General features: G+C 36.3%; 1 long non-coding RNA gene across 1 annotated transcript in view; it reads left to right on the top strand.

Annotated features, from left to right (window-relative positions):
• LOC147369923 (uncharacterized) overlaps positions 1 to 17,236 on the top strand; it is a 152,033-nt gene that overhangs the window by 11,414 nt on the left and 123,383 nt on the right. The gene's annotated exons all lie outside the window — the stretch shown is intronic.

Below are 17,236 nucleotides of genomic sequence, written 5' to 3' on the forward strand. Positions count from 1 at the left end.
CATCTATGAAGCACCTCCTCTGTATTTGGCCCAGGGTCTATGTGGTTGCTATTACCCTAGCAGGGCGCCAATGATCTAAGTTGTGTCCCTGTATTTGTACTAGAATTCAGGGAGAATTGTGGGCTCAGTTTGGGAAAGCTTTATTCCTTAGAACTGATTGATTATCTCGTCAGATTCTTGGACAAGGTTCTCCTTGTTGGATTTTGATTCTATTTGAATCCCTTTCCTTTTCTACTTAATCTATTCAAAAGTCCTTGCTATTTTGCCCTAGAACTTTCAAATGCTCTAGGCCTTTGTAGACTTCCTTCATATTCTCTCAGTCTTTGATATTATTGTGTCTTCTCAGTCTTAAATGTCTGAGCTTTGGGAACTCCCTGTTCAGTCATGAATGTTTTATCTTTGATTTTTGATTAATACATTTGGTCAGGGCTCACATTAAATTCATAGTAACTTAGAATCTCTGATTGTTTTCAGACCAAATGTACAATCCCACCTGTCTCATAACTTTGGGGATGTTCTTAGTGGTTGGCTTTTCTGAGTCTGACCCCTGGGCTTTTATAAACACTAGGATGACATGGTTACTATCTCATAGCCCCTTCTTCCTAGAGATAAAAAGTATGTCCACAGTAACATTTCTTTTCTTTGCTTTCTTACCTTCAATGTCACCTGTTCTCAGTCTTCAGCATGTATCACAGTGTGGTCTGCAGATATCTGAATTGAAATCAGGTGCAGTGGGTGTTTAAAATGCTGACTTTGGAGTGTTCATTCCCAGGGACAGCCACATCATAGCAGAGCATGCTAAAATGAAAGTGTGAAGCCCCTTGTTTAGAAGTCTTTAGAAATTTCAAGATGATAATAACAGAACATTAAACCATGCATGGGCCCCTTGTTTGCCAGCCCATGAAGCCAGCCTCAGAGATTCTTTTTTAGAGAATCTGGTTTGGGGCTAGAAAGCTGGATTTTAAGTAAGCATGCTGGCTTTTTAGATAAATGCTGACCTACAGACTTCTGTTTGAAAGTTCTGTTCTTCAATATTCTAGGTTGCACACTTTCAGAAGGTAAACATTTTACTATTGCATATTGCCTGTCTTCCAAGATGTTTTAGGAAATTACTATTTACATATTATCTGAGTTGTTTATAATACTCTTCCATTGGCATATCATACCTACTCCTCCCCATTTTAACCAAACAAATTCTTCCTTTCAGGTGGTTCAATCTTCATATTATTACCTATATACTTTTTTTTTTTTGCGTGATGCAGATATATTGATGTGGAAACCTGGTTATAGATATAAAAATCTGTATTCAAACACTCAAAATAGCATAAACTTCTAGATTTTTCTTTTAAAAAAACAAAAGCAAACAAACAAGCAGGGAAAATTGTTGTAGTAGAAAACAAATATTGAAATGCTAAACAGGGTTCTACTGGATATAGAAATCCTAGAATTTTTTCTTCTCCATGAGCATAAAATATTCATATACTTTTAAAGAATAAAAATTTTAAGTTTAAAAAATATTCTAGATACATAAAGATACCTTGGCCCAAAATGCAATATATATGCTAATATCACCTATGAAATCATGTTTGCCAATTGATGTTAATGATTTAAATTTTATTAATTCCTAGATACTGTGTGCTGTTATGTAAACATTTAAATTTACCCTTTTTTCATGAATGTCATTACTTGTAGGTACTTTTTCTCCTATTGTTTTATGATACAAAATCCTGTCATTATGTTCACTTTATCTATGCATTTCAACATTTCCATTGAGATTTCAGTTCAATTCCACAGCCATATATATTCATTGAGCACATGCCATATACCATGCTAAACATAGAGGTTATACGGACAAAAACTACAAGGATATAGTCTCTTTCTTTAATGAATCCAGAAGGACATTCAAATTTTCAGATGGACATTTACAAGAGTTTATGCTGAACCCCAAATTTATGTTGAAGTCACAAAGTTGTTAGAGTTCCATAAAAGGATGCCTACCAAACCTAGTTAAACTGGTGAAGATAGGAAAGGCTTTCTGAATTAGGTGTAAACTGAGATGAGACTAGAAGGATGAGGAATTAACAAGGAAAGAAGTAATAAAGGCTATTCTTAGCATAGGCAAGTACCCAGAGACAAAACAAAACCAGTCACACTGTGGGGTTCATAGAAGTTGTTTAGGTGGCTGAAGCCCTGAATACGTGTTTTTGTTTGCTTTAAATAGGCTGAGTGTAGAGGACTGAGGGGTAGAGTGAAAGACGCTGAGAACTTGGGGCTAGGATAAAAAAAAGTTCTATATATTTACTAGAGTAAAGAAAGTTCTAGTTAAGTGAATGAGTTTTAACTTTGTCCTAAAGAAATGGGAACGTTGGTAAAGAATTTTAACTGATAGGATCCGATTTTGTATATGGTCTACAAGCCTCATGAATTACCCTATCTTCTCACTTATAAAGAATATATTAGAAGTGAGAATATTTTAGAAGTGTAATTCACAAATGGTGAACACTTTCCAGGTTTCTTTAGAAGATGTCATTCAGTGCATCAACAGTTTAGCTATAACTCGGAAAAATTGCTTGGGGGTGATCCCATCTGGTTTGCTCTCAAAACCCCCAGGTTTCTTACTTCCTTAGCGATCATACACCTTCCCATCTACCGTATCACATTTTCATATGGTTGCTCAATTTTTCACTACTTACACATCTACTCTTACCTGGGGGAGAAAAAAATTAAGCCAAATCTTTCATAAGAGTAGGCTGTTTTTAAGTAGCATGCATGTTTAGTCGTGTCTGACTCTGCGACCCCATGGACTGTAGCCTGCCAAGCTCCTCTACTCATGGGATTTTCCTGGCAAGAATACTAGAGTGGGTCATCATTTCCTCCTCCAATTTTTAAGTAGAAAGAATCCAAATATAAGAGGCAGAGTTGGTTGCTGTTTGTTATGGAGTTTTGACATTTGATCCCTTTGCCTAAACACAGAGAAAAGCTTCTCCTAAGTCCTCCTTATTTCATATAAGATTTAGAAAAAATATATATTGGAAGGTCGTCACTAACTCATATCTAGTTGCTTTACAGCATTACGAAAATCTATGTATGGCCAACAACAGCTAAAGTGGTGATATAACCTATTCAAAGTTAAAGAAGAGATGTTTGAACTATGGGATTCTCACTGCCTATGAGGATGTTATTGCCAATTTTCAGTAATGTGTATTTTCAAGAATTTATAATTATGTTACATTTCTGTGAAATCTATGCTATTATGAATCTAAAAGATTGTAGAGACAATGTTACTTTCTGGATGTTAATGTTTGCAACCATTGGGTTCATGTCAGAAGTTATTTTTAAGAGTTTCCTTTTTTTTTTTTTTTTTTTTTGCACTTCTGATATTTTGAGTTAATTACTAGTACTTCCTGGACCTGCTTTATAAATCTAACTTTGTATTTTAAATTTTACTTTTCACATAAAATAATAGGCTAACTCTTTCCCAGAGGCATGAAGTTTTTCTAACATAAAAATGAGTTCGTCAATAAAACATTCTTTAAATTGTTTCCTTTATCACTTCCACATTTATGGTGATATTGTGGGAGGAACGGTTATTGCCTTGTTCATTTTGATTTATTTGGCCCCACACCTCCTCACCTTGCTAATGAAAAATAAACTGTTCTACATGGATCATTTATGATGTGATTTAATAGGATGCTTTTTGTATTGCCAGTCTGCAGCCTAATATACTAACTTAAAACCACCTAATAGGAAAGAATTTGTTGGTTTTTTTCCATTTTTTCCTGTCTGTCAAATAGGTAACTTTAAGCAAAGATGTATTTATCACCATTATTAGGACCTAGATTCAAAGGACAAATGATGGCTATTGTCAAAATAAGAACTTTTGCTAAGCCATGTTCTCCTACTCTCTAATTTCCTGTGAGTCCTGCTACTTAAATAGAATCTTACTCTTGTTCACTGTGTCAAACTGTCACAGGACAGTTTCAGGGCAGACTGTTTATTCACCAACAAGTCAGATAACTACCTTTATTTCAGCAGAAATGTTTGAATGTGGCTACTTTTCCAATAAAGGAACTGATGTCTAAGAGCACAGCTGAAACTGTGGATTTTCGAGTCACCATAGAATTTGGACACAGACAACTTCAGTTGCTTCACTGGCAGAGAAGGAGATAGAATCACATAAAATACAAATTCAAACCTAATCTCCTCCAAGAAAAGTAAAATGTCATGCTAACAGATTGAGAGGCTCATTTTGTACCATAGTTTATTATCAGTATGGTTGAGGCCAGAAAATGTTTTATCTTAATATAAGGTTTGACTTTATGTTCAATGGAAAAGGATATATCATTGTGTAAATAGCACGACTTCATAGTCCTTAGAAAGCTAGTTTTCATGTAAGTACTTCAGTCTTCATCCTTAGCCAAGAGTTGACTTTAGTCCTATAATGGACAGCTCATTGACATTCTTTTGTTCATGTGTACACCACTAAGTCTGGGTGGAAAGACTCTGTGAGTAGAAACCAGGACGTGAAGCCACACTTGCCTTGGGAATGGATTGTTTCTGGTCCAGCTTGGGACTGAGGACTGTGTGAAAAGGAGATCTCAGGGTCTTCTGTCTTTCAGAGGACTGATGAGAAGGGTAGTTTATAAACTCACCCAGAACTTTGAGTCCATGTGAAAGTCTAGACAGGTTTCATTCATGTTGGTTTTAAATTTCTGCATCAAATCTGACACAATTCAAAATGTCAAATTTTACGTATATATGTGTGAAAGTGAAGTGTTCGTCACTCAGTTGTGTCCAGCTCTTTGTGACCCTATGGACTGTAGCCCACCAGGCTCCTCTGTCTAGAGACTTCTCTAGGCAAGAATACTGGAGTGGGTTGCCAATTCATTCTCCAGGAGATCTTCCCGACCCAGGGATTGAACCTGGGTCTGCTGCATTGCAGGCAGAGTCTTTACTGTCTGAGCCATGTGTACAATATATAACTTGGAGAATGACATTAATGTAGTATGTATCTTTATACCAATTCACAGGAACTAACTATAGCTATTTTGACTTATAGTGCTTAATTTTGTGGTTGTTTTCTTTATGTACACAGACAAGGTCTTAAATAACCAAGATATTATATATTTAGACTAAGGACTACTATGCTTGTTTCCACTTTTTCCTACTGCCCACATTTATAGAAAACATTTTTCAGCATTAATAATTCAAAACTTAGTTTCAAACAGTCAGCTCACTGTGGTCTGATTCCAGTAAATACAAATTCTGTTTTTCCTTTCTTCCAAAGACCTACCAGTATGAATTTAATTTAAAAATCGTTGATCCCTTTCTACCATTTCATCCTCTCTCCTAGGTTTTCATAGTTTATTTAAAAAGTTGTTTCACATAGAGATGCAAGACAAACAAATACAAAGAATTCTGTGAAAAGAAAAAGATGTGCTCTCATTATTCATGAACTTTATAATTTTGTTGAGGGAGTGGTTGCATGAAAATACCCAACTGAAAGATGTACTACAATCATAATAATCTGCAATAATTCAACATTCTTCTGTGGCCATAACAAAGTGCTATTTTGCCTGTGTTATTGGATTGCCATGTGCTTGCAGATACTGTAAATCCAAAGGCTCGTCAGTTCAGTTCAGTTCAGTCGCTCAGTCGTGTCCGACTCTTTGCGACCCCATGAATTGCAGCACGCCAGGCCTCCCTGTCCATAGATGGTCATTATAACCTGATATCCTGTTGTAGAAGAGCTTCTTAAATTTCATCAGTCACATTAAAAAAGACATGAACATCTAAACCAAGAGAATTCCTTCTTACTGTTTTAGAAATCAGTAACAACCTAATAGTAGTAATACCTCTTTTGAGAATCAGAGGAAACAGCATGTTTTCTGAAAAGGAATAGTTATAGGGAATTTATTACTTATGATACTGAATGGGGGAACACTGAAAATCTGATTATTATAATTACTGTAGCAACATTAGAGATAGCTGGACAACCAGAGCAGTAGAAAGTGCAGCCTTGACAGCAGATACTGTATGCAGAAAGAAAGCTACTTTTGAACAGGAGTCTCAGAATTAGAGTTGTAAAACCCAAAGGAAGCAGTAAACTGAACTATCCATTCATCCACAGCATGGAAGTCCTCTAACCATACATATGAGAATAGTAGCATCATTTTTGGAGTAGGATAATTATGCTATGGAGATAGTATGTATAATCTGACATCTCATTTATTTTGTAGTGGTGATATTATATGTATATTATTGCACTTGTATAGAACTAATTATGTAAGCTTTTATACATACATAACAAAGATATTATTGAGTGTATCCCAAAAAAAATCCCAAGATGAAACTCTCAAAAATTAACCTTCCTAAACTCAATCTTTCAATTACTACTTCATCCATACTATACTACTTACTCCAATCCTCCAGAGGGTTTTTAGACTGGAGAAGAAACTGAAGAGCTAAATAGTAGAAGTGGGAGACTAGGGAATTTTGCTGCAGTTCAAGTTATCCGGGGAAATAGAGGAGAAGTTGAACAATCAATACTTTCTGGAACAGACCAACTAGGGTTGGGTGACTACTCATACAAAATGAGCAGCTATGTATCTCCGTTACGTTTTGCTTTTGTTTTTTCTTATTTTCTTCTGGCAGGGCAACCAAAAATCTCAGCTGTGTACATGCTAATCATTTCATTTTATTGGATACTATGTTACATGAATGAAGTTATATGCATATACACTTTCACTTATGTTCATTTATTTAGTTTTTTCCAAATAATAAACTATCTTTGATATACTTGTCATCAAATAGCATTTTGACATACACTGATATACTTTTGTAGCAAAGTTTATGATTTTATTGCAAGAATTTTCCTAAGTGTTAGAAGTAACCTGAAATAAAAACTCTTGAAAGGAATGGTACCACAAAGCCTAATTTATCTATCCTACCAATTACCATATTAACCTAATTATAAGGAAAAATCATTTTTGGTGTATGAATACAACCAGAGTCCACCATGTGAGGGAATTTCCATGGACTGCATTTAACAGAGAAGCAAATGGTTTTCTAAACTTGAGCCAGGTAGAGGGTACTTAAGTTTGGATAAAAACAACTTATTATAATTTATAAATACAACCCAACTGCAATCCACGGTTTTAAACTTTTTCCCTTTAGTAGTTGTGTAGTGTGTATGTGTGTGTGTGTGTGTGTGTGTATGTGTAATGGTACTGCTGCTGCTGCTGCTACTGCTGCTAAGTCGCTTCAGTCATGTTCGACTCTGTGCGACCCCAGAGATGGCAGCCCACCAGGCTCCCCTGTCCCTGGGATTCTCCAGGCAAGAACACTGGAGTGGGTTGCCATTTCCTTCTCCAATGCATGAAAGTAAAAAGTGAAAGTGAAGTCGCTCATTTGTGCCTGACTCCCAGTGACCCCATGGCCTGCAGCCCACCAGGCTCCTCCGTCCATGGGATCCTCCAGGCAAGAGTACTGGAGTGGGTTGCCATTGCCTTGGCTGGCAAATAAAAATGATTTCTTAAATAATGTTACAGTGTTCCTGTTTCCAAAGTACTGCCTTTTAAGGTTAATTAGGTCCCATTTGTTTATTTTTGCTTTTGTTTCCAATATTCTGGGAGGTGGGTCATAGAGGATCCTGCTGTGATGTATGTCAGAGAGTGTTTTGCCTGTGTTCTCCTCTAGGAGTTTTATAGTTTCTGGTCTTACGTTTAGATCTTTAATCCATTTTGAATTTATTTTTGTGTATGGTGTTAGAAAGTGGTCTAGTTTCATTCTTTTACAAGTGGTTGACCAGATTTCCCAGCACCACTTGTTAAAGAGATTGTCTTTAATCCATTGTATATTCTTGCCTCCTTTGTCAAAGATAAGGTGTCCGTAAACAAATGGGACCTAATTAACCTTAAAAGCTTCTGCACATCAAAGGAAACTATTAGCAAGGTGAAAAGACAGCCTTCAGAATGGGAGAAAATAATAGCAAATGAAGCAACTGACAAACAACTAACCTCAAAAATATACAAGCAACTCCTACAGCTCAACTCCAGAAAAATAAATGACCCAATCAAAAAATGGACCAAAGAACTAAATAGACATTTCTCCAAAGAAGACATACAGATGGCTAACAAACACATGAAAAGATGCTCAACATCACTCATTATCAGAGAAATGCAAATCAAAACCACTATGAGGTACCATTTCACACCAGTCAGAATGGCTGCGATCCAAAAGTCTACAAATAATAAATGCTGGAGAGGGTGTGGAGAAAAGGGAACCCTCTTACACTGTTGGTGGGAATGCAAACTAGTACAGCCACTATGGAGAACAGTGTGGAGATTCCTTAAAAAACTGGAAATAGAACTGCCTTATGATCCAGCAACCCCACTGCTGGGCATACACACTGAGGAAACCAGAAGGGAAAGAGACACGTGTACCCCAATGTTCATCGCAGCACTGTTTATAATAGCCAGGACATGGAAGCAACCTAGATGTCCATCAGCAGATGAATGGATAAGAAAGCTGTGGTACATATACACAATGGAGTATTACTCAGCCATTAAAAAGAATACATTTGAATCAGTTCTAATGAGATGGATGAAACTGGAGCCTATTATACAGAGTGAAGTAAGCCAGAAGGAAAAACATAAATACAGTATACTAACGCATATATATGGAATTTAGAAAGATGGTAACAATAACCTGGTGTACGAGACAGCAAAAGAGACACTGATGTATAGAACAGTCTTATGGACTCTGTGGGAGAGGGAGAGGGTGGGAAGATTTGGGAGAGTGACATTGAAACATGTAGAATATCATGTAAGAAACAAGTTGCCAGTCCAGGTTCGATGCGCGATACTGGATGCTTGGGGCTGGTGCACTGGGACGACCCAGAGGGATGGTGTGGGGAGGGAGGAGGGAGGAGGGTTCAGGATGGGGAACACATGTATGCCTGTGGCGGATTCATTTTGATATTTAGCAAAACTAATACAATTATGTAAAGTTTAAAAATAAAATAAAATTAAAAAAAAAAAAAAAACACAAAGTACTGCCTTACTGAATTTTCTTGGTAAATATTGCCCCCTTCAGTTCATTCTGAGGGTGTGCATGGTAATAAATGAGAACTTGGTCTTTCCCTGGACTGTGTTGAACTTTGCACCAGGAAGATTCACAGATGCTGTACACTGCTATGACCTCATTAGACAATCTAGTTCTTTCCTAGACGTTATTTCCATGGGAGAAAAGACATTGCTGTGTTTCAGGAAACCAGGAACTGAAACCAGTATCTACATCAAGGAAACCATGGATAATTACATTACCATTAGTGACAATGAGTGATTTTGAAATGTGTGCTCATTTTTCCTAAAACTATTTTTAAGAAATCATATGGGTCCATTTGTGTTAATTATAATACACATATATGAATAAAAGTGACTATATAAATGAGAAATCTATTAAAAGGTATACATTTTCCTCCCTAAGGCTGTGTAAGTTAGAAGCTGAGATTGTGAGAATCCTATTTCTTTAAGGGCAGAGAGAGAAATGAAAGCTGGAGAGCATTAAATTCATTCAGCCAACCCTTCCTTATTGGTTTAATATCTTTAGTAACATTCAGTTATTTCCAAGCACTCTGTATATTAAGATAGACAGGATATTTCAGAAAAGACTCCTTATTTGTAAGAGGCTTAGGAGAACTTCTGAAAAATTTTTGAAAAAAACCAAACAACTGCTTTTATAAAGAAGATATAATTTGACAATTTTTTAAACTATTAATCATTTTTAAACAACCACAAAAATAAAATTGTAGATATTTTGAAGTACTCATTATAGTCTAGGAAACTATTCAGTGATTTCACAAAGCATTTCAGACTTACACCAACCTTGAAAATATTTTCCAGAAGGCAAAAGTCTCACACACACTGTCACTAGGCAACACTGAATTGCTTAAGTATTAATTCTGTCATTTATTCTGCTAGTTTCTTTTACAGTATTCATTTTTCAACAGACTAATAAAACTTAAACATAACTCTACATTTAATTCTAGAATCTCCAAGCATTGGAAATTCAATGAAATTAAGCTAACACTATAGACAGAGAATCTTTATATGACAGAACATAAATATAGTTTTAATTTTTCAAGAAAGATGTAGATAGAAGATGTCAAATTACTTTGGCCTCCAATGCTGATTTTGACAACTTGATAACCTTTGATTATGGAACTATAGATTAATGTTTTATTCACTACTGCTGCATTTCTGTTATGTACTACTGGTAGTATTTGTGATGTTTTTATTAATAAAAAAACTACAAAAATATTTGCATTATTTGTATCTGCACTTTCATCTGGGGTATCACATAAAAGAAATATGGCTTAAATTTAATATCAATGGCAATTAATTACTTAAAAACTCTAACGCAGCAGGTTTCACACTTTATTTGGAATTTTTCTTTTACTCCTTCATGTTAATGTATGTGTGTTAGAACACATGGTTTTTCTTTTTTTTTTTTTTCTTTTTCCTATCAAAACCAAAATATCCTAAATCTAAATGTTTGGAGACTCTAGAGATATAGTAGCAGGAAAAGAAAGAGAATCTGACTGTCTTTTGCTATTCCAAATGATGTTCTATGTATGGTTTTTGTTTCATGATACCTTACAAAAACTATATCATCTTATCTTTCTTGAACAATTATTCACAATCACCTAAGATACTCTTGTCTCTAAATTTATGCTTTACTCAGACACCTTCAAGCAAATGCTGAATTGCGACTGATGTCTGTAAGTCCCCACATGGTATTGGCACACCTCACTATCCATTTTAGTCCTCAAATGCCTTTTCCTGCTTCAGGAAAATTGAACTCCATACATGGCAAACTCTACATTCTGCACATTCTGGTTTAATGCCTTCTCAGGCCATTCATTTAAGTTGAATCCTCCAACTTATTCTCTATCACTGTGCTGTTTCTTCCCTTCAAAGCACATATCATTTTATAAAATACGTTCACTTATTTATATGTGTACATGTTAAGTGTCTGCTCACTAGTGTGTCTCTAGAGAAGTTGAATGAATGCATATGTACCTAATCAAATTTTAAAGAGCATTGATTGATGTGCAGAGTCTGACATAGATCCCCGTGTAAACATGGGATGTCGGTAATTTATTCATTGCTTTTGTTATCTAATAAATATTTATTGGCTATTATGTGTGACAAATCATCCTAGATTCAGAGACTACATCAATTAAAAACAAACCTGTTCTCATTGAGTTTATATTCTGGGCATCATGGTGGTGGGGTGTGAGTGTTGGAGGAGGGTAAATAAGCAAGTTATGAGGTAAATTAAACGGTCAAAATTGGTACAGAAATGAAAGAGGAAAGAAAAATGAGGAGCATGGGGCAAGAGGGAACACTTAAAATGGCCAGGGAACTCCTCAACTTGGACAGAAATCATTCCAAACAAGTAAAAGAAAGCAAAATAATCATTAAGAAGTGCAAACACCACGAGGTTGGGAGTGTGCCAAGGAAGAACTGAAGGAGTAGAAGGAGAAGCCAGGGAGGTCCAAGGTCTTTCAGGCCCTTTAAAGGACTTCAACTTTTACTCTGCATGAAAATAAAGCTAAGCAGGATACTCTGGCTGTCCTGTTAGGAGTAGTCAGTAGGGGATCAAGAGTGGAATCTGGGAGACCACTCACAGGACTAATCCACATGGGACATGTTGGTGACTGGAACTAGAGTAGTCGCTGTGGAAGAGGCAAAAAGTGGTCAGATCCTGGGTTTGCTATAAATGTTGAATGTTTACTGCCAAAGTTTTTCCTGGTAAATGATGCAGCAGAGAAGGTGGCACTAGCAATAAATAATCATAGCATGAAGGACTTTTTACTTACAGATTTCCTTTAAGGGAGCTTCCTGTATTTGGAAAAATATCCTTAAGAGGCTTAATTGCAGGACAAAGGCCAGCAATGGGGGTTGAATTTAGGAGAAAAAAAAAAAAAAAAAACATGTTGTACCTGAGAAAATGGAAGAATGTGTCATTTATTCTGAAGAAGCAAACTACTGAGAGAAAATGAGAGGACAGGGTTTTGGAAACTATGAGGTAATGGAAGACACTGTCCTCCATGATGTGGCCGTTTCCTCAATGGTTAGATTTTTCAGCAAAGCTCCTAAAATCATGAAATGTTTAATGTGAGTAAGCATATACTGAGATTGTCCTTATTGTAATAAATGAGTTGATGACACAGAGAAACAGGAAGTTAGTTAGGCAAACTCAAAAAAAGGAAGAGCTTTTCTTGGGTGGTAAAGGCAATTCGTTTAGATCTTGGCGAGTTAGGCTGCAATTGGCTGCTGCAATGTCCTAATAAGTTTTAAATCTAAAACGTCTGGTTTGGGGATCTGACTAGGGTATAGGAACCATCCAGCTGAGATGAAAAAGGAAGGTGTCAAGTTATGGGTGAGGTCAAGTTTGCCTATTGTCATTTAAAACAAAATCACACAAAATAAAATATTCTGAGTTGATTAGGCCACCAGAACTAGAACACTTGACAGCAAATGCAATGTTCATATTGATAATAATTATCATATTTCAAAAAAGACAAAGGTGCCAAGTAACTATTTGATAAAATAATGGTGTCAAAAAGCTAAACTAATTTCTATTAACTAATTTCTAATAGCTACTTTCTAAAATTGTGTGAAGATTAAGGGAAACATTCTTTGGAATATTTCTCCCTAAGACTCAGTTTCCAAAGATAATTAACGATTATCTTAAGATATCTTTAAAATCTTTTAAAATGAACAGTTTCAGAGTGTATTTATCACCACTTTTAATGATCATAATAATAGCTAGCAATGTAGAGACTATGAAACTTTAATCCATTATGCTGAATTAAAAGAGCTAGTCACAAAAGACTACATACATACTGTAGGATCCCATGTATATGAAATTTTCAGGATAGGCAAGTTAGTATAGTCAGAAAGTAGACTGGTAATTGTTTAGGGCTTATTGGGACAGGTAGAAAAAGTGGGAATTGATTATAAATAGGTACACAGATTCTTTCATGGAGTACAAAAATGCTTAAAAATTACACAGTAGTCAGAGTAGTGAATGCTTAAAAATTACATGGTAGTCATAGTAGTGATGGTTGCATAAGCCTATGACCTTACTGGAAAAAAAAAAAACGCATTGAATCATACACTTAAGTAGTAAATTGTATGGTACGTGAATTATATCTCAATAAAGTTGTTTAAGAAATGAGATTTAGGTGAAGACAGTCCATCTTAAAAATGGGAAGACATTTAATTTTATAGCAAATCCAACAAGATATATTGCTCAACCTGAAATCCAGAGTTGTTTAAAGATGTAATGGGTTTCACAGGACATAATGAGCTTCCTGTCTCAAGAAGCATTCAACCATAAGCAAACGACCTGGCAGGATGTCAACTGGGGATTTGAGCATAGGATGAGTGTTTAGTTTAGATGACCTTCGGGGATACATTCAATTCCAAGATTCTTATTCAGCAATTCTGTGATCAGTGTTGCAAGAAGGCCAGGAAAAACTAATGGAATCTAACTTGCATCTGTAAAAGCAGAGTATTAGATCAAACGAGGTAAAAGTCCCATTGTAATATTTCTGTTCAGATGTCACCGAGTTGCAAGAGCAGGGTAGATCAGGAGTTTAGGTTTTGTAGATCTCAAAGCATATATGATTTGGGGGCCTGTTTAAAAATTAAAAATATAAAACTAAATATAAAAATTAATGGTTAATTAGAATGAAAAAGATCACAGATGCCACAAATGTCACAAAATTCATAATATTTTCATTAGTTGACATACTTATAAAAATGTGACTGCAAAGCCTTAGATTACATCTTTATAAAACTGAAGTTTTTGAGTTATTTTTGTAGAGGGAAAAGATAATTCAATCTTCTTAGTATGGTTGGATGAAATGTGTTTTTAGTATATCACTTAGAAATATTTTTTCAGCTTCAAAATTCATTGTCAACTTCAGGAAAACTGTTCTTTAGTTTCTTTCATGTATAAGCTGTTAAGATTTCCTATGCACTAATTTTAATACCCTTTAAACTTTAGTGATACTTACTATCTAGGTTGTCTTCAGTTCACTCAAGTTAGGATGTCAGGAATTGGCACAGCAGATAAAGAAAGATTCCTGCAAGCCTTTTTTACTCTGGGGCTGCTAATGAAAGCTTAATGGTCACAGCAATAACTACAAACACACATGTGAACCCCACTAAACCACTGAAAGATACCCCCAATTAGCCAAATCCAGAAATGCCTATGGCCAATCCAAAGCTACCTGACAATATTGCTTAATAAAATTCTATAAACTATAGAAAGTCTGAAAAGTCAGAGCAATCGTAACCCACTGAGGTTTAAATATCTTACTTTTGCAAGTTTTGCTGTGTAAACACACGGCTCAGTGCCCTCCAGAGGCTGTGGAAGAGGCCCAGGCAAGTGGAGCCCTGAAGCTCTTCTCTTCATGGAAAATCCACTTCTGTCAGAGGGTGTTTTTTAAAGACAAACAGGCTACGAGGAATGCTAAAACCATGCAGCATGATAAACAGTTGCGGGAACTAGGGATTTTTAGCCTGGAGCATGAAAGACCTAGAGGGACATGATTACTGCCCTCAAATATTTGAAGGACTGTCATGTAGATGTCTGTCCAGGCAGTCACTCTGAGTAGCTCTGGAGGACAAAACTAAGAACAATGAAAAGAAGTTACAAGCGAGGAGGTTTCAACCAACTACAAGAAAGAACTTTCTAAACGATTAAAGTTTCTCAAAATGGAGTGAATTGCCTTATGTTGTAATGAGCTCCCTGTTACTTGAAATGTTCCACAGAGGTCAAATGACTACCTGTCAAGAAGAGTGCTATAGAAAAGATTTCTACAATGAATAGAAGTTCAGACCAAGTTACAATTCATTTAACTCTTTAATGTAGCCAAGAGGTCAGTTTATCAGGAAAAAAAATAAGCCTTCACTGAATAAGCCTTCACTGTGTCTATTGGAGAGGGCAGTGGCACCCCACTGCAGTACCCTTGCCTGGAAAATCCCATGGATGGAGGAGCCTGGTGGGCTTCAGTCCATGGGGTCACTGGGAGTCAGACACGACTAAGCGACTTCACTTTCACTTTCCACTTTCATGCATTGGAGAAGGAAATGGCAACCCACTCCAGTGTTCTTGCCTGGAGAATCCCAGGGACAGCGGGGCCTAGTGGGCTGCCGTCTATGGGGTCACACAGAGTCGGACACGACTGAAGCGACTTAGCAGCAGCAGCGTCTATGGTCAGAGTAGTTTATTAAGCTCATTATAGAGTTTTCAGTGTATATCAAATCATACCTTTGAATTCAAAAGCTAAATGCCATAGAATTATTTCCAAAATCCCAATCTGTATTTGACATCAGCATACAACCCCATTAATACCATTTATTCGTTCATAAATAATTACTGATTACCTTGCACATGGCAAATACTATGTTACACTACTAGGCACTAGTGAAAAATGAATAAAACAGGTCATGGTCTCTTCAGGTGGCTTATAGTCAAGTTACATTTCTATGTAGGAAAAATTTATGCAGTCAGAAAAGCATATAGTTTATAGAATTTTTTTTAAATTTTATTTTATTTTTAAACTTTACATAATTGTATTAGTTTTGCCAAATATCAAAATGAATCCGCCACAGGTATACATGTGTTCCCCAAAAGCATGGCTCTCAGGCCAGACAGCCAGAGTTCAAATCCTAGCTTGCAACTTGCATGAGCCATTTACTCAGCTCTGTGTAGCTATTTCCTTGTCTATAAAATGAGGATAATACATACTTCACAGGATTTCCATGAATATAGATGATGTCTGTAAAAATGCCTGGCAGAATATCTGGCACATATAAATGCTCTGTAAATATTAGCTTTTATTATCATAAATATTGTGGCATGCACAAGTCTTCTCAGTGTGGTATAGTGTAAGAGGCTTTAAAAGAAATAAGCTGTAACCTGTGTGTGTTAGTTGCTCAGTTGTGTCCCACTCTTACAACCCCATGGATTTCATCCCACCAGGCTCCTCTGTCCATGGAATTCTCCAGGAGAGAATACAGGAGTGGGTAGCCATTCCCTTCCCCTGGTGGATTCTTTACCATCTGGAAGGGTCCAGAAGAGAAACTTATATGTTCCTCAAGCTGTTGTCTTTTTTTCTTGAAAAGTCAGCATAGCTGAAATAATTTATCTGAATAAAAACACATAGTTAAAAATTCTTAACAATAAACTACATAAAACTTTTATCAATCATAAATGGAAAACACATTTTGACAGAGAGAATTCTTTGTAATGACCCAGTGTAACAATTAGCTCAGTGGTTACAGAATACAGTACTGCTGAGATGAGGCAAAACTGCTCAGTGAAGACCATGAGGTATTCCTAAAGAAATTGAAACATTTCTTCTTGGTGAGCATCACTGAAGCCACTATGTTTTCAGAAACTTTTTCTTTCATTGACAGCTGTCATTTTAAGAAATCTTAAAAAAAAAAAAAAAAGATTTGCTCTTGTATTTTCAGCAGCCCTATGGTTACCATCTTATATAGGCTGAAGTATGCTTCAGTCAAACAGCTAAAACCATAGGCTTCTGAATGTGGGGGCCACCATGACTGTGTGTAACTGGATTGTAATTGCATTTATTGTACCAAAAATGTCAACTATTTTCATTGATTATATTCATTTCAAATGTTCCCACAAGCAAGGGAGACTGAGAGATGACTACACAAGGAATTTATCATAAAAAATGAGAAACCACATTCCTCATCAGGTTAGGATTTTGCATCTCTGCATTGCAAACACAGGCAAGCTTTATGGGAAGGCACGGTAATTATTGTTTCCCATTTCTGGCCATTTTAGCCTGCCTTAAAGCTTATATATTCAAACTGTCATTGCAACTTCAAGTCATTCTCACACTCTTATTCTGTAACTGCTCAGCCTGATCACTTGACACTTTCAGTTTAGTTCAGTCACTCAGTTGTGTCAGACTCTTTGCGACCCCATGAATTGAAGCATGCCAGGCCTCCCTGTCCATCCTGGAGTTCACTCAAACTCACGTTCATCGAGTTGGTGATGCCATCCAGCCATCTCATCCTCTGTCATCCCTTCTCCTCCTGCCCCCACTCCCTCCCAGCATCAGAGTCTTTTCCAGTGAGTCAACTCTTCGCATGAGGTGACCAAAGTACTGGAGTTTCAG

This window comes from Bos grunniens, chromosome 7 (genome assembly GCF_055505025.1).
Source record: "Bos grunniens cultivar Pamir isolate PY7600 chromosome 7, Bosgru_T2T1.0, whole genome shotgun sequence".
NCBI classification, from domain to species: domain Eukaryota; kingdom Metazoa; phylum Chordata; class Mammalia; order Artiodactyla; family Bovidae; genus Bos; species Bos grunniens.